We start from the raw sequence: 20,074 nt of genomic DNA, 5'->3' as shown, positions 1-20,074 counted from the left end.
AGTCAGGTACGATCTCTTCCACCTGATAAGCTATTCAAATTTGTTAAGTTCTTATCAAAAAATTGTTGTAAGTTAGAAAAAGAAAACATAGACTTGAAAATACAATTGTCCAAAGCATGTCCGCTAGATTTATATGATAATTTGAGAATAGAAAATAAAGAGTTGAAATTAATTCTAGCCAAATCTTGTCCATTAGAAGAATTTGATAAAATAAAATTGGAAAATGATATTTTACGAAAATAAATAAAGAATTTAAAAATCATGCATGCTCATATAATACAAGTAGTAGATTTAATGGTCTAAATTGGTATTTTTATTACCACAAAAGACAAGTTAGAAAAATTTCTCAGAAATATATACCAAAGAAATTTCTAATTAACCCAGCTGGAAGGAACCTATATTGGGTTCCAAAAACTTATCTAAATTAAAAGTTTAATTAGACTTAGGGCTTTCAGAAAGTACATTAAATATTTGATTTTATTATGAGGCTTTGTCTAGAAGTGGTTGATGATCCAATAATCAAAAAGGCCTAGTGCCTCACCACAGTCTGGAAGTTGATTAACAAAATAAAATGTTTAATTGACTAATTGATAAAGAATTGAATAACGATTAGATAATACTTTACATAGTTGTCAACATTTCTCAAAATTTTTTTGGAAAATTTTTGGAAATTCCTTTTGCAAAACTTAAAGTTTCTAAATCTTTTACGTTGCAAATTTTTCTAAGTTATATCAATTTTTTACAATTTTCAAAGCACTTGATAAGTTTTTAAAATTATTGAAAAATCATTTTTAATTACCCTTAGTTTTTTTTTATACCCCATTTTTATGTGATCAAAGGGGGAGAAGGGAAGATTAAGTTTAGGGGGAGGTAGTTCAATTCAAATTTTAAATTTTTTGCACTTTATTGCATTCTTGTAATTTTATTGTTTTATCTTTATATTTGTTTACCCTAACTTAACTTGGGTTGCTCATATCAAAAAGAGAGAGATTGTTGGTACCCCAAGATTATTTTGATGTGATCAAACAAGTTAAGTTAGGTCCTGTTATGGTTTGATCCCTGTGTCTAAGTGTGCAGGAGCTTAGGAGCACAGGAAGTTGAGCAAAAGACGCGGCTAGCGAGAAGGACAGAACGGGAGAGAGCCGATGGGCTCGATGTGTCTGAGGAACGAGGTGCTGTGGAAGAGTACACCGATGGACGAGAAGGATGCACACGCAGTCCGAAGGATGAGAAGCTGGGGAGGAAGGCTACTCGAGCAGAAGGCCAGAAATTAGTTTCGGGTGAGCCCTATTCCGTTGGCCGAAATCACCCAGGAGATCGAAGCAGCGGAAGAGCTAGAGTAGAGCTATGGAGCTGCTAGAGGCACCTTCAACAGGAGTTGAAGGCGCCTCCGCAACCTTCAGGCAGAAGGCGTCTTCAATGGCGGAAGGCGCCTTCAACCAGCCATGGAAGGCGCCTTCAACCAGACAATTCTGGCCATTGTGGAAAAGGATAAAGTTTTATCCTTTGCCTCACTGGAGGCGCCTTCCATCCCTATGGAAGGCGCCTTCAGCCTGAGGATAAGTTTTTCCTGAGGCTATAAAAAGACCCCTGGACATAGGAAAGAGATAACAACTTTTGTATTCATTTCCTAACAATAGTCTGAGCTATTAACGAGTGTAAGAGACTTCTCCGCCTTCACCGAAAGAGACTTTTTAAGAGCTTTCATTTGACTTGGATTAACAACCACCTAGGTTGTAACCAAGTAAATTCTGGTGCCTCTTTCTTTAGTTTCTTATTGTTTAATTTTATTTGTTATTGCTGCTAACTCGAGTTGAAAGATCGAGAAGGTGTTTAGTTTTTCTGTTTCAGACAACTCAACCCTCTCCAGCCAGTCCAACCGGACCAACAGAATCAGCAAGCCAACTTTATGCACGGATTCAAGACTTGCTCAACGACCTCCACGCAATTAGACAAAAGGTGGAAAATTGCGATGTTATTAGGTATGCACTCAATGCATTTCCGAGGAATGCTTTGTGGGCATCCATGGTAGATGCTTATAAAGTTTCCAAGGATCTTTCTTTAATTAAATTAGATGAATTATTTTCTGAATTCGAGCTTCACGAACAAACTAATACTACTCGGGTCGAGAAAGGTATTGCTTTGATTGCAGGAACGAGCAGAACGTGGGAATCAAAAATCAAGCGCCAAACCAAACTCGAGTCCGAAGATGAACTAGACTTAGAAGACGATGACGATGAGATCACTGCCGAGCTCGTCAACCTTGTATGAAAACTCGACAAGAAGAAGAAAGGATTCACTAAAAAGGAGATCAAGAAGGTGGATCAGTCAAAAACAGTGCAACCGAGTTCAAAAGCTAAGTCCGAAGTAAGTTGTTACATCTGCAACAAAAAGGGACATATCAAAGCCAACTGTCCAAATCAGAAGGAAATGAAGAAGCAATGAAAGAATAAGGCACTGCAGGCGACGTGGGATGAATCCTCTTCAGAAGATTTTGACGAAGATGTCGAATAGACGAGCTTTCTCGCACTTACGACCCAAGAACAAGTCAACGAATCTGAAACCAATAATGAGTCTGAAACCGAGTTCGAGAGAGCCATGGATCCATATCAGTTTCTGAAGGGCCTAACCACGTTGTAAGTTCTTCTCAAATAGATAAACTACATAACTTAGTAAATTATTTCATGCACAAGCTAGCTAAATCCAACATTCGTGTCAAGACATGCCAAAAGGAGGTAGCAACCCTTAAGGAAGTGGCTAACCCAAGCTCCTTGATTGAATCCATTCAGACTAAAATTCCAACTCAAGACCAATAACTTGAGGAAGAAAATTTTAGCCTGAAAAGTCAAGGAACTGAAGGATACATTGGAACAGTTCACCTTGGGTTCCAAGAATCTTGATCTAATTCTTGGAAAATAAAGAGCCGTATACAATCGATCCAGACTTGGATATAAGACTAAACATAAATTTAAAATGTATTTATTTCTTGTTAATCATACAAATAGAAGAATCATCCAAGCATGGGCCCCAAGTTTAACCTGATTAATCAAGTTGGACTTGGTCAATATTGGATCCCCAAGGATCAAATCTACTACTTTGATAGACCTTATTGAGATTATGATCTAGGGGGAGCCAATAGAAAGACTATTTTTATCATTAGATAGACTTGTTTGATATTTGTTTTACTATTTTTATTATACATGCTTAGATTAGGGTAGATAAGAACTTAGGCTTGATTTATACTTGACTAGTTAGACCTAGGATTTTCAGAAAAGAAATTAAATATTCAATTTCTTTAAAAGACTTTGTCTAGAAGTGGTTGATTATCTAATACCCAAGAATGCCTAGTGCCTCACCACAACCTGGAAGTCAATTATTAAAATAAATATTTAATTAACTAACTATTAAATTTGAGTCTAACTCAAATGTAAATCATGTTGGTTGCTACTCGGAAAACCTAGAGGTTCCACTGTACAAAAATTTTGTACAAAGGTCTGAACCTTTTCCTAGCTACCATGTTTTCTTTTAAATTAAATTTTGGATCGTCTGCGGAACTTAACACGTTTGATCCAAAACTTAATCTATTTGTTCTTTTAGGTTTTGACTTGGATCTCCTGCGGAACTTAACACGTTCGACCCAAATCACCTTAAGTTATTAATTCCATTAAATATTAATTTCCATAATCGGTTCCCAGTACTGATGTGGCGAGGCACATGACCTTCTTGGATATGGGAGCAACCACCACCGACTAGACAAAACCTTTTATAGAAATCTAATATTTAATTTCCTAAAATAACTTTAGGTTAACCGAAGAGAACAATCAAATCACAAGGAAAAGAAAAAACAAAAGAGCACAACATCGAAAAACATATTCAAAATTCTAAAACGTAAGCCTCTTGTATTTGATATTATTTCCATAAATAACTAGTATGATGCGGAAAAAAAAATTACTAGTTATACCTTGTAGAAAAACCTCTTGATCTTCTACCGTATTCCTCTTCTAACCTCGGACGTTGTGTGGGCAACGATCTTCCAAGATGAGAAATCACCAACCACCTTCTTCTCCTCCTAGCTAGGTTCGGCCAACAATAAGGAAGCTTCACCAAGGAAGAAGATCAAAACACCAACCAAGCTCCAAGAGATGCTAGCTTTCTCTCCTTCTTCTTCTTCTTCTCCAAGTAGTATCCGGCCACCACAAGAACTCCAAGAGGGATGAAGTACTCGGCCACCACAAGAGGAAGAGAGGAAGAAGATGATGGCCGGCCACAACACCAAGGAAAAGAGGGAGAGAAAATAATAGAGGTTGTATCTTGTGAAGGCACCCTCACCCCTTCTTTTATATTCCTTGGCCTAGGCAAATTAGGAAATTTAATTACAATAAAATTTCCTTAATTCCCTTGACATGATTTAATTGAGAAAAATAAAATAAAATTTCCCCAATTAATCTCTAATGGCCGGCCACATTAAAAGAGATAAATTAGACAAGTTTTAATCAACAATTAAAACTTCCTAATTTGTTTCCGAAAATTTTAAAATTAAAATTTCTCTTTAAAAATCTCTTCATGGTTGATAAAAAGAAATTTCCATAATTTTAATTTTATCAACATGTGGATAATTTTAAAGAGAAAATAAAACATCTCACCAATCTACAAATAAGGAAAGAGATCTACTCTCTTTCTTTAATCTTTTATAGATCTTTTACAAGAGAGATATTTTAATTTTAATTCTCTTTAATAAATTATTTCTTCCACATAATAAAAATTAAAATTAAAATTCTTTTTTAATTTAATTTGGCCGGCCCCTCTAGCTTGGATTCAAGCTAGGGCCGTCCACCCCAATTTATACCTAGGCCGGCCCTAGCTTAGTTCCCAAGCTAGCTTGGCCGGCCCCCTATTGGTGGGTATAGAAGGTGGGTATAGGTGGGTATAGTACTCTATAAATAAGAGGCTACGATAGGGACCGAGAGGAGGAATTGGTTTTGGTCTCCCGATAAAATTAAGCATCCCGTGTTCGCCCCGAACACACAACTTAATTTTATCAATAATAATTCATTCCACTAGAAAACTATTATTGAACTACCGCACTAATCCCAAATTACATTTTTGGGCTCCTTCTTATTATGAGTGTGTTAGTCTCCCTGTGTTTAAGATATCGAATGCCCACTAATTAAGCGAGTTACTGACAACTCATTTAATTAATATCTAAGTCCAAGAGTAGTACCACTCAACCTTATCGTCATGTTGGACTAAGTCCACCTGCAGGGTTTAACATGACAATCCTTATGAGCTCCTCTTGGGGACATTATCAACCTAGTATCTCTAGGACACAGTTTCCTTCTATAATCAACAACACACATTATAAGTGATATCATTTCCCAACTTATCGGGCTTATTGATTCATTGAACTAAATCTCACTCATTGATAAATTAAAGAAATAAATATCAAATATATATGCTTATTATTATATTAGGATTAAGAGTACACACTTCCATAATAAGCGAGGTCTTTGTTCCTTTATAAAGTCAGTATAAAAGAAACGACCTCAAATGGTCCTACTCAATACACTTTGAGTGTACTAGTGTAATTATATAGTCAAGATAAACTAATACCTAATTACACTACGACCTTCTAATGATTTGTTCCTTTCCATTTTGGTCGTGAGCTACTGTTTATAATTTATAAGGTACTGATAACATCATCTTCTGCATGTGACACCACATACTATGTTATCTACAATATAAATTAAATGAACAACTACAAACAAATGTAGACAATTTGACCAAATGTGATTCACTACAACAAAAACCTTCATAGACATCGGTTTTCCATCGGTGTCTATTTGATTTTCGACCGATGTCTATGAAGCCGATGTTAAAAGTCTGCCATTTTAAACATCGGGTTAAAACCGGTGTAGTATCACTTAACGACACCGGTTTTCGAATCGGTTATTAACCGGTGTAGTATCACTTAACGACACCGTTTCATCAACAGTGTAAAACCGATGTAATATTGTATGTTAATAACACCAGTTTTGGCAGCGGTAAATGACCGATGTAATATTACTTTATAACACCGGTTTTACATCGGTGGAAAACCGATGTAATATGTATATTTTTTTAACAGCACGGATTTGATTTTAAAACCGACAATAACAAAAAAAAATACACAAATATTCACAAATTTTACAAATATTCTTCATTCAATAATATCCATAAAATACACAAATATTCACAAATTATATAAATAATCTTCTTACAACAATATCCATAAAATACCCAAACATTCTTTTTACATCAAAAGCTAGCTAATAGATATCAAAATCAAGGTAGAACATTCTTTTAACACATCAAGGTAGAACCGCACTTCAAATGTAATCTAGCATGCATTCAGCCCACTCAAATTCGTCAATTTCAACTCTGGAGTACTTGAGATTTGTAAACTGTAAAAACACATAAATCCACCATATGTCAAATAACTAAAACAAATATGTACATGTATCAAATAAAATAGAATACTGAGTTTTTAAAATAGAATACTGACAACATCATACAACAAATTACTAGGCATAATAATGGTTGAACAAAGAAATATGACTACACAACAAATCCAGTGAAGGAAGCATAGAAGAACAAAGCTACCTCTGATGAAGAGATCTACTATTTATTGTACTACCTCTGATGTCATCTTGGTATCCTGAATATCTTGCACTAAGCCCCCTATTTTCTGTGATTTCTGCTACCAACCAGAAGAACTTCATTGTGATTTCTAAGCCCCCTAGTTGCTATTGTTAGAACTTCTCGAGATGCAGAGAAGAAGATCATTGGATATCTTTTGTTTTATGTTTACATAGAATATATTTACAGATAAACTTTATAGTGGATTATCTTTTCATCTACTATAAAATCAATCATTAGATTACATCTTAAATGAATCATCTATACTAAGTCAACTTTATAATGAAATTCGGCCCCGTGGTAGTGTAAAAAACATGTAACGTGATATGTATTTTTAGCAGAATGTAGCATGGCTGTAATCACATGTCCATATTGCTAAGAAATGCTAACTGACAGTGTCCACAGTCCACTAACAAGTAACTTAGCTAATATCTTCAAGGAAATATATTCACATGTTAAAGCAATTTTCAAGGCGGTAAATGAACAGAATGTTTGTGAACAAGCTAGATACTCAGCCTGACAAGTGTTCATTTGTGTTCATTCAGCATGAAAAAAAAACATATATAAAATAAACAAGCTTAAATGCTTGAACATTTGTTGTAAGTTCAATAACATAAATGGGCATGCTTTAAAGCTAGTAGTCTGGCTTTCTCTAAGGTTTGTTTATGATCCTTTTTCTTTAGTTTTGCTATTTAAATGTATGTAGAATATAATACATTTATATATTTCTGATAGTATTTGTGTATGTTGTTATTTTAAAGTTTAAATTATCTAGAAAATGTGAAAATTGAGTAATTGATACAAGTCTCAGTTATTGGATCAAGTAAAATGTTTTCTCTAGTTGCTCTCAGTAACATCTTGGGGTTGGTTTGACAATACACTAGTTTGTTTTCTAATAAACAAGCTTGAACATCGGTGTAGCTCATTTACAACCCTAGCAATTTCAATTGTAATTGTAATTTGTGAATATTGCTTTGACAACTAGGAAATATTGATATGATCAGCTCACCAGTGAAGTATGCAAATGTGAAAATTTTGAAATTAGCTTCCTAATTACCGATAGTCTTTTTTGACAACCTGCAGCTTTATCAATGATATTCTATGTACTTCATGCATGAAGAGAAGTTTCATTAAGAAACAAAAATAAAGTATCCGCACAGTTGTCATCAAACATTTCTAAAGCTTACCAATCCATGTATATGTTGCCAAGGCTTGACAATGCTTGTGGATGGTTAGGTTGTAAAGCAAAGGATGACTTGGGAAAAATTATTAAAATGAAGTTATTCAACAAGGAAAAAAACTTAAGAGAATAAAAATATCCAAATTAAAAAGTCACCCTATAATGTCCAGCGTCTTTGAGAGCATTCCCCTTTTAATGTGCAAGAAAGTCGATCATTAACTAACCTGGCTCACCATCAAGAAGGATACCACATTTTGACATATTAGACCATTATCAACTTACCAGATTATTGTAAGCTTCAATAAAGGTAGAATCACAGTTGATAGCTTGCTTGTAATGCAGAATTGCCATGTCAAGTTGACTTTGTTCATAATAGATGCCAACAAGGTTTCCTGCGTCCAGATATCCCCAATGCATAGTTGACATAATAAACTCTCTTCAGAGCATAGTTTGCAGCAAAGTTATCCACAAAATCAAAAAGAGATTAACAGTCCAATGACAAATGATAATCAAAGTGAAGAAATAAACAAGTAGATAATAGGTTCCATTATCTTGAGAGTAATATGAATGCAGGTAAAGCAGACCTTGGTGCTCTAGTCCTCCATATGCATAATAGGTCTCCCAAGAGCACACCAAATACTCAAGATTTGGCTGCACATCTTAGAAAATAACTAGGTAGAAAACAAGCCAGATTCGATACAGCCAGGCTTTTAGTGATTGTATTGAAGATTCAAAGCTTTTTACCTGTGAGAGTCCTGCAGGCATCCATCCATTTTTCCTTTTTAAATTTACCATCCCAATCAATAAAGAACCCAAGCATAGATGCTATCATCCAATCACACAGATAATACACAATCAAAAAAATATCTGCTTGTTTCCTCCACTCCTCCAGCACATAAGGGACACGAAAAATCCAAAAAGTCCATGCTTCCTCAAGTTTGACATTATGTTCAGCTTATCTCTAAGTATTAACCATACTAGAATTTTAACTTTAACTAGCGCAAAAGAGCTCCACAAGAGCACTGTGCCAAGGTAGATCCGCTCTTTAACTTCCAAAGCATGCCAACTGAGAAGTTGCCATTACTATACTGATCTCCAGAATCTTACAGCTGATTAGTGACTTAAGTCTCCATTACATCTCCTTTTCCATCAAACATGTACCACAGTTAACTAATAATTCAGCATAGCAATATAATGAAAATTTCACTCTGCTTTCTCGGGGAGAAAAGTTCCGTGCATCTTGAACTTTAAATCAAGCAAAAAAAAACCATGCATTTTGAACTAAAATGTAATGAGAAGAGGCAATGCATCTTGAAGACTAATATTTTGCAGGGTTACTAACATGTCATTTACAAACAGGTAAGATGGATTAAAATAGGAAATTATCAAGAAAGTGGAACTCCATTATCAAGAAAGTAGATAATAGGTTCCATTATCACAAGTAGATAATAAGTAACTTATTTGTAGAAAGTGGTAGAACAAATAATGAAGTGTGCAAAATGGATTTATTGATAGAAAGCTTACCAGCCCAAAATGGTGGAACTCCACACAGTAAGATATAGAGTATAACTCCAGCACTCCATATATCAATTTCTGGTCCATAATTCCGTTTTAAAACTTTTGGAGCCATGTAATTAGAAAGAAGACACTTCATCAAAGGGGGAAAAAATCAACAAGCAGTAGAAGATGAGGATGATTTGGACCTGCGAAGTTCTTCTTGGCGATAAACAACCTGCATTACCAATGAATGAGTTTTAAGCATCTGAAAGTTATTTATTCCCTCTTTAACTTGTTAAATAGATATTAGATCAAAGTGCAAGTTGTTTGAATAAATTAACATTTGCGAACTTACCATCAGCCTCAACCATAGGATGATAAGGTGTTTTAGGTTCAGTTATTTTCTGCCTCACTGGTTTATTGGCTTCAATTTCATACAAGTTGTCTTCATTCCATCTCACTTGAGGCCTACTAAAAGATATACATAATATGCAACTCTTAAGGTTTATATTATCCAACATGGAGAAATACATAAGTCAGTTTCAGGGAAAAAAAAAAAGCGACACCTAACCATTTTTTTTTTAAAAAAAAATCTACAGAATTTCTAAATTCTGAATCTAGTCATATGTAAAATCAATTTTTCTATGAAGTTCACAAACTTCTAGAGGTAAATTGGAACATACTAGTAACACAGAAATGAAGCATATTATAATTCAATTATAATCAATTTAAATATGTTTGATGGTGTTAGTCAATAGTTCCCCCGAATTATTTGATCTAGGACAACACCAACTTGTGCCACTATGGTAAATGCCAACATCCTCCGCATCTACACATCTGACCTTGTCAGAACTATCTTTAACTCAGAGCAAACAATATGAAGGCACATAATAGTGAAGACCTTGTCAGAACTATTCTAAATGACCTTGACAATTGAAGTGATTTATAAAATACTACAGTCAACTCAAAAATCTAAAGTCAACCAATGTGAGTAACTATCCCAATGTCTTATCTTAATTGGAAGAGATCGCCGATTACATCATGAACCACAAACCAAACTCAAACTATTGCAGCACGCAAAGCGTAGTTCTTTCCTTTCAATTTCTTCATAGTAATAGTAATGGACACAACGGGGCTTGAAAGATCAGTAATAGGAGACATTAAGGAGGTAGTCAAAGAGTTTGACTTTTTACCATGTATCAGTAAGGTTCACATCATAGATTAACCTCATATCAGTAAGGTTCAATCCAGTTATCAGTCACATAACATCTATGCATACACTAATATATTTTTGTTAACCATGGATATACTTGCACTTCCAATCCTCTGGATAAAGTTAGCTTCTTTCAATGGCGAGTTAGTAGTTGCACAATATGCAAATAAATCAAACTAAATTAATATAACAAATCTCTTGAACACTTCCATGGTTTGTGTAATCACATAACTGAGTAACAAACACTCTTCATGGTTTACTATACAACTTACGAAGAAGACTTAATGAGAGTTCCTTCAAGAAAAACTGGATAGAAGTGGGATCAAACAGGTTTCAATACTCTTCATTTCAAAGATGCTATAACTAGATTGAATGCACAGGCAAATAAGTAAAATACAGATTACAAGCAAGAAATCAGCATTATCTCTTTATGAATTAGAACTAATTACTTCTTTATAGTCGTCCATAACACATTTCTAGGAAGGTACTAAAAACAACAATAAAAAACCCCTAATCTTTGGATTAAAAATTTAAAAAAAGGAAGTGTGACTAAGTATAGGAAGCCATAATGCTAATAGATTAAATGAGCTTCAACTGAAGGATTACAAGACCAATTCAGCAAGAAAGTTCACGCCTTTTAGAATTATCCACGGATGAAAGAGAATTAATCCATGGGTTTAAAAAGAAACAAATTTTTTGATTCCATATGAGGCACAAACACGAAGAACCAGCCAAACCAGAAATCTACCCAGATTAATTTGGCCATTTTGTTTCTTGCCAAAAAAATAAAAATAAAATAATCAACCAAATAACTTTGTTCCAGCACATGAATCCAAACAAAACCTAACCATTAGTGATTCCCTAAGGAAACAGAAGACAATTAGGCAAGAATCCAATAAAGAAAAGAGGGGAAATTACCAGAGCGACGATGAAGATTCAACGCAAGACCAGGATGGCTTGCTGCTGGATGGTAATGGTGGTACTATTTTTTCCCAACCAAGATTTGGACCGCGGCGCTTCTGCTAGGGCTCGCGGAGAGGGTCGTGGCTCGCGGCGAGGAAGGTGTCTGGCCGCTGCTGCTTGGGCTTGTGGTGAGGAGACTGCTCGCGGAGAGGAAGGTGGCTCGCGGAGAGGAATAGGGTTCGCGAAGAGCTCCAGCTCGCGGATGCTCGCGGCGAGGAAGGTGGCTGGTCGCGAAGAGGAGCTCGCTCGTGGAGAGGGCGGTGGCTCGCGGAGAGGAAGGTGGCTAGGGCTCGCGGAGAGGAGCTCGCTCGCGGGCGGTGCTTTTTTTTGATGCGACGCGGCTTTTTTTTTTCTTCTTCCGCGGACTGGACCAACAAAAAAAACAAGCGAGACTGCGAGCAACGTGGCCGAGGTTTCACAACGCGGACGGAGAAGAAGGGCGTCGATCTAGGAAGGAGAAGAGGTAGATGAGGTTGAGAGAGATGGTCGGAGGTTTAGGTTTAGGTTTAGGTTTAGACGAGAGAGATGGTCGCGTGAGGAAGGGGCGCGATATAGATTTAGGTTTGGAGGGAACTTCACAGCGTTGCAAATTTTGGCTGTGGGAATATTAAAATATTTTATTTTGGTCCATTAACATCGGATTTTAAAAACCGATGTTAAAATCGGTGTCTATTAACCAAAAAAAGGGCGCTCATAGACATCGCCTAAAAAACCAATGTCTATGAGCTAAAATCTGTGCTCATAGACACCGATTTTTAGAAAAACCGGTGTAAAATACTCAAAGACATCGGTTTTAGCCTAAAACCGTTGTTGTTCCACTGATGTCTATGAGCGATTTTGTTGTAGTGATTCTTTATTTCTAGATAAATGTTTATACCAAAAGCTAGGCTTTTAGTATACATCCTAACAAATCAATCCTTAGATGTTAATCTAAATTGAAGATAAAATTAATCATCTCATAAAAAAACCTATAAGGTTCCCTTATTGACAATCTAGAAAAGGATGAGATGAACTTAGGTAAAAATTAGTTATAATCTAATCAATTAACCCAATTCAAATTCAATCAATTAATCAATTAACTTAAATTAAAATTAATCAATTAACCCAATTTAAACTCAATCAATTAATCAATTAACTTAAACTAAAATTAATAAATTAACCCAATTCAAACTCAATCAATTAATCAATTAACTTAAACTAAAATTATTTAATTAACCTAATTTAAACTCAATCAATTAATTTCAAATTTAATTAGTTAATCAATTAACATAATTAAAACTCAATCAATTAATCAGTTAACTTCAAACTTAATCAATTAATCAATAAACTTAAATCAAACTCAATCAATTAATTAATCAAACTTAAAATTAATTAAAAATTAAACTTAAATCGAACTTAAGTGAAACTCAATCAACCATCTCATTATCACACATAGATATAACATGATTGACAACTTACATTGGGTGAGATGGAGAATAGGGGTTGAACTCAATCAAGCTATCTTACAATCCTTTTAAATTGGATCCAAATCAAATACTTTATATGTAGGAACATAATGATTTGGACCAATAGATGTTCGATAGTGGATGCTCCAGACACATGACTGAAGACCGATTGAAGTTCACCAAGCTAAAATTCAAAAACCTAGGGTCATTTGCGTTCAACAACGACAGAACACTTAGATAATCGGAATAGGTAACATCAAACTAAGTTTCAATTTTATTATTTGAAGAGTTCTATTAGTTGATAAATTTAATTTTAACTTACCTAACATAAGTCAACTATATGACTCTGGATGCTTAGTAACATTTTCAATCTCTGAGTGCTTAATTAAGAACATTGAAAGTCCTGAAATCACACTTAAGGGAATTAGAAAAAAGAATATCTACACAATTAACCTATCAACTTCCTCAATCAAGTGTCTTTTGACATAACAAGAGGAAACTAAATTGTGACACAGAAGATTAGGTCACACTCATTTCAAAAATGAGTCAAAGTAGTTTAGTTAGAGGTCTACCCAAATTAAAAAATTTAAAAATTACAATCTATAATGCTTGTCAACAAGATAAACAAACTAAGTCAATCCATAAGTCAACAAACCTGAATTGAACTAAATCAATACTTAAGCTCCTACACTTAGACCTATTTGATTCACATAGAGCCAAGTCACTAAGCAAAAACCAATATTGCTTAGTCATAATTAATGATTACTCAAGATTTAGTTGGGTAAAATTTTTAAAAACTAAAGATGAAACCCTTGAAATCATTAAGACTTTTTGCAAGTTAACAGAAAATAAAAAAGATAGAATTAGAAGTGACCATGGAGGGGAATTTGAAAATCATAAGTTTAACAAATTTTGTTAAACCAATGGATACAATTGTTAGGGTCAAAATGTGCTAGGAGGGGGGAGGGGTGAATAGCTCGTCGCACTTCTTGTAGCTTGCTTCTTTGATGATGATATGCAGCGGAATGAACTCGAAGCAAACTTACAACGCTAACACAAAGGATTTACTTAGTATCCACCTCAAGAAGAGGTGAGTAATCCAAGGATCCACACACGCGAGCACTCTCCACTAAGAAAACACTTCTTTACGGTAATTACCGAAGGCAGAGAAGCCTTACAACACTCTCAATACAAGAAGAAAGAAGGGTAAGCAAATACAAATAAAATCTTACAAGATTTACACTGAAATACCCTAACCTAACTTCTTCTTCTTCTTCTTGTAGAACACCTCTTGACCTTGGAAGTGCAGCAACACTTTGCTCCAAGAAAGCTTCAAGAACTGGCGTCGACAGCCGAGAGTAATCGCTGGAGAGAGTCAGAGGAGAAGTGCTCGAAGCCGTGTCGAAGAAATCGCTCACAGACGGCTATAACTTGCGCAACAATCGGATCCCAATCGATTGGATGGCTCTCAATCGATTGGGGAGGCTTTGAATCGATCTGTCGATCGATTCAGAGTGCCTCTGTGCTCTCTGGAAATCGCCTGAATCGATTGCTCGATTGATTTAGCTTCTGTGTGCGATTTCCAGTTCCCCAATCGATTGGCCGATCGATTGGAGGTGCCCAATCGATCGGCAGATCGATTGGAGGTGCCCAATCATCGACTGATCAATTGGGAACGTTTCTGTGCCCGCGATATAAGCTCCCAATCGATCGACCGATCGATTGGGCCATTGCTTATTGCAGCACAACCCCAATCGATCGGTTGATCGATTCAATAGATCAGCTGATTGATTGGTCTCCCTTTGACTTGCTTAAACCAAGTCTAGGTTCCCAAAAACCAACATCCGGTCAACCGTGACCTATTGAGATATTAGGCATCCGGTCAACCTTGACCTGCTAGGACTCCTTCACCAAGTGTCCGGTCAATCTTTTTGACCTACTTGAACTTTTCTTCTCGTGCCAAATGTCCGGTCAACCTTGACCCACTTGGACTTACCGTCTCGTGCCAAGTGTCCGGTCCTCCATGACCCACTTGGACTTCCACCAGATGTCCGGTCAATCCTTGACCCATCTGGATTTCCTTGTGCCAAGTATCCAGTCGACCCTTTGACCTACTTGGACTTCCCACACCAAGTGTCCGGTCAACCTTGACCCACCTGGATTTCCACGTGCTTGGCTTCACTCACCAGGTCTTTCAACTGTCCGGCTTCACTTACCAGGACTTTCACCTAGCTTCACTCACTAGGGTTTTCACCTAACTTCACTCACCAGGATTTTTCCACTGCCCGGCTTCACTCACCGGGACTTTCACCTGCCTAGTTTCACTCACCAGGACATTCACCTAGCTTCACTCACCAGGATTTTCACCTGGCTTCACTCACCAGGATTTTTACCTGGCTTCACTCACCAGGATTTTCCCACTACCTGGCTTCACTCACCGGGACTTTCACCTGTTTGGCTTCACTCACCAGGACTTTCACCTAACTTCACTCACTAGGGTTTTCACCTGACTTCACTCACCAGGATTTTCCTCACTGCCTGACTTCATTCATCGGGACTTTCACAGTCAAGTATCTGGTCAGTCTTGACTTACTTGACTCTTCTTCACACCAAATTGATCAAACCCTGACCAGAGGAGAATTGCACCAGCAATCTCCCCATTCGGACGATTGCACCTGTAATTTCCACATATTGTCAAACATTGAAACCCAAACATCCACTACAACAAAAACCCTCATAGACATCAGTTTTCCACCGGTGTCTATTACATTTTCGACCGATGTCTATGAAGCCGATGTAAAAAGTCTGCCATTTTAGACATCGGGTTAAAACCAGTGTAGTATCACTTAACGACACCGGTCTTCGAATCGGTTATTAACCGGTGTAGTATCACTTAACGACACTGTTTCATCAACGGTGTAAAACCAATGTAATATTGTATGTTAATAACACCAGTTTTGGCAGTGATATACGACCGATGTAATATTAGTTAATAACACCGGTTTTGCAGCGGTAGAAAATCGACGTAATATGGGTATTTTTTAACAGCACAAATTTGATTTCCGAAACAATGAAAAACCGACAGTAACAAAAAAAAACACAAATATTCACAAATTACACAAATATTCTTCATTCAACAGTATCCATAAAATACACAAATATTCATAAATTACATAAATAATCTTCTTACAACAGTATCCATAAAATACCCAAATATTCTTTTTACAACAAAAGCTAATAGATATCTAAATCAAGGTAGAACATTCTTTTAACAACACATCAAGGTAGAACCGCACTTCAAATGTAATCTAGCATGCATTCAGCCCACTCGAACCGCACTTCATCAATTTCAACTCTGGAGTACTTGAGATTTGTAAACTGTAAAAACACATAAATAATATATTAGTAAAGATGCAATTTTGAAAGCTGGAAATGGTAAAGATGCAATTTTGATTTATTTATTTTTTTCCAAATATCTGCTCTAGCTCTAACGAGGCCAGTCTAGTTTTTCTGATCTCTATCCTTCTAACACTTCAAATCAAGCATTTTGAAAGCTTTTCAGTCTGATTTTGCAATGATAACTACCAATAAACTAAATTTGGAATGCAAAATATCTAAACCAAAGAAAGTCCCTTTCTAATTGATACTTGCAACAAAGATAATCTACAATACTTTATACAAAGTTAATTCATGATTAGGACCCAATAATCCACCATATGTCAAATAACTAAAACAAATGTGTACATGTATCAAATAAAATAGAATACTGAGTTTTTAAAGGCTGCTGTGGAAGACTATTGTTCATAATGCTTAATTTATTGAAGGATAATTGTGCGCATCCGCATACACACCGATACACATATACATATGCAATTTAGCACAAAAAAATCATTGTAAAATCTAAAACTTTCATATATGACACTTAGTATATGCTGCTTAGAATATAACATAGATAATTTGCTCCTTCTAATTAAAGTGTAGAGATTGATAAGAACCGACAGCATCATACAACAAATTACTAGGCATGATAATGGTTGAATTCAAAAATCATGGAAGGACCAAGAGCATCATATAACAAATCAGTGACCCTGAATTCTATTGAACTATTAATCATAGACGAGCACATAGCTGCCAAAATTGAAATAGAGAAGTTCAAAGACTACATAGAAACACATCAAGCACCAGGGGAAAAGCATAGCAGCAGCAAGATCTGATATATTGAGGGAAAAGCTAAGAGACGTTCATATTCAATCAAAATCAATGAGTTTGTATCAATTATGATAATGAAACAGTGTTGGAAAATGCAACAAATTATCTTTAGGGCTTATATGCAAAATGGAAGATATTGTATTATTACCATTGCTGGAAGTGAATCCTTGTGGTCAACTCCAAAATTTTTAATTATATCTTTCATATATCGCATGATATAAAAATCACATTTCTCCACATCCGGTTGTTGAGGAGCCTATGTTAGAAAAGAAATATTGGAATAACTCCTTCAAGGATAGTGAAACAGTTGCTAATCAAAAGGACATACCTTGACAACTACCCATGTTGGTTGTTTTTTCCCTTTCCTTCCAGCCTCTGCATTATACATTTTCAAGACCCTTCATGCATATAACCCGTGGGAATTGTATTGCCACATCAAAATGCATACATGTTTCAACAAAGGTAAGAAAAGAAGCCAAAAAACTTATATGTTGACAACATATTTCCAATCTTGATCACGAATGCGGTGACTAAGAGGATCCAACAAAAAAATAATCTCCTTCTCAACATTGATGATAGTCAAAATCCAGTGAAAACTACACAAAGAAATATAATTAGTGTATATATGCATCTTGCAAGTTCTCAAAATATGCAAGTGAGAGTGATATATAATGTTATTCTTACTCACCCAACGTTGCATGGCACAACAACCAATTGACCAGATGAGGTACCAATTAGCCTACTGCTTAAGTAACAAGCCCTTTTATTCAACTGTTCTTGGATGAAATCTCTATTCTGATTTCTTGATGGTACATACTCCACAGGCACTGGATCCACCAATCTGAAATCCTGCAGCAACATCTTTTCCTGCATCTTTCTATATAGATGCCTACAATTGGAAAATATCCCAAAAAAATGATGAAATCTAAATTAATGAAACACAAAAATAAAGTCCAATTCAATTGAAAGCTTACCACATATACACAACTATGCAAGTGTCTGTGATTGGCTTCAATTCATAAAAGGGAAATATGTCATCGCAATTAACATGGACTGTGCGCTCCATGCCAAGTACATCAGGAACTAATTCCAAAATCACATTCTCTGTTTCATCAAGACGCTGAAAATAACTATATAAGATGTGTAACTTAGACTTCTCTTGTCTGTTGTCAACTTTGGACGATTGTAACTTAGACTTCTCTTGTCTGTTGTCAACTTTTTTCTTCCTGGTCTTCTACATATGTAGATGCAACCATATATATATTAGATATGTGACATACTTTAAATGTACACAAAATTTAGACAACACTTTATCACATTTACCTCATCCCGCATGTTGATTAAGTGCACAAGCCAAGTCACATGGCCACCTACAGCATCCCCAATACTCTGACATGCAGACGGGATTGCAACAGGCAGTGGTGCTGATTGATCAATTGCTTTATCAATGGCAATCCTCATGCAATTCACGGGTAATGGAACATCATCAATAAAGTTGCCAAGTCCATTAACAGAGACAATTGTCCCATATGCAATAGTCTTGTCGTTAGGCTGCAATAACAACATCACTGCTTTTCCCTATAAGACAAACAATTCATGAATCTTCAACATATAGTGCTTTACAAGCCTCATTAGATACTAACGATGGGATAATAATATCAATGTGAAATATATATTTAACCTGTAAAGCCGAATCCTTCTCAATAAATTTCACATCATCATCATCATGTTCTTCTAGGCCTTCATTTGAGAGGTGCCTATGACGTTCAACTTCTGGTTTTATATCGAGGAGGCATTGTGGTTTAACTGAGCAGCTACCCTTCTCCTCACTCTCAAATTCTCGACCAGATAATTTCAACACCATTGCTTCTAATTTTTCTATTCTGTCACCTTGGTTAGAAAGCATAGCTTTTGCCTCCTTAAACTCTTTCTGTTGCCTTTCATAGGCAGCCTTATCAATTTGCACCTTCCCTCTAGCAACCTTGAAGAAGGATGATGGAGTGACATTTGCTCCTATGCCTCTCACACGTCCACCATGTTCGTTAGAATTCAAGGCCTTCGTGAGAATATCATCAAATGATTTGGTAAAGGGCATCTTACCATCCTTCTTTTGGGCAATATAATCATCCTGTCATGCATCCAAATACAATAACTTTAAATATATACATATATCATATATGTACAAAATAAGCAATTTATGTATACTTTTGCTTACAATCTTATTCACTGTTTGCTTCAACTCATCGCCAACAAATTCCCCATCTTTGTTGAGCCGCCCTCTCTTCCAAAGGATGGCTCTGTTTATCTCATCGTCATCACATAAAACATTGGACTGTAAGCAAAAAACCACATAAAGTCAACGTACTCAACACCAACTATGACAACCATAAGTAGGAATTTAATGTTAACTAAATACTTACTATTTCTTCAGACAAACCCGCATATCCTTTTCGAGAAAGACGATGAGGGTATAAGTTTGCCTTGCTTCTTTGACTTTGTAGTTCACTTTTCCTCTACATAGTGATAGATGAATTATAACCACATATATCAACTAGAATTTAAAAAGACCACCTTAAACAACTTACTATAAAGTCTTCAGACATCCGATTAATCACAAAACTACTCCAATCTTCACGTGAAATGCAATGCCCTTGAGGTACCTTATTGAGAAGCTTCGGATTATTTCTATTTGGCTTGATGAATGTCCTGGTGAGGTGAGTTTTATACTGACGCCACTTGGTGTTTGCAGAGATCAAACACCCATTCCTCCATTTTGGGTCCAGTTGGTATGTCAACTACACAAACAAATATCTTAAGTATATAAATAAAAGAAAAGGAAAAAATACATCACATAAGAAAGTATCATGTTACTTGCATTGACGGATTCCCATA

The sequence above is a fragment of the Zingiber officinale genome, chromosome 8B (assembly GCF_018446385.1).
Source record: "Zingiber officinale cultivar Zhangliang chromosome 8B, Zo_v1.1, whole genome shotgun sequence".
NCBI lineage: Eukaryota > Viridiplantae > Streptophyta > Magnoliopsida > Zingiberales > Zingiberaceae > Zingiber > Zingiber officinale.
Note: the sequence above shows the minus strand (reverse complement) of the source record.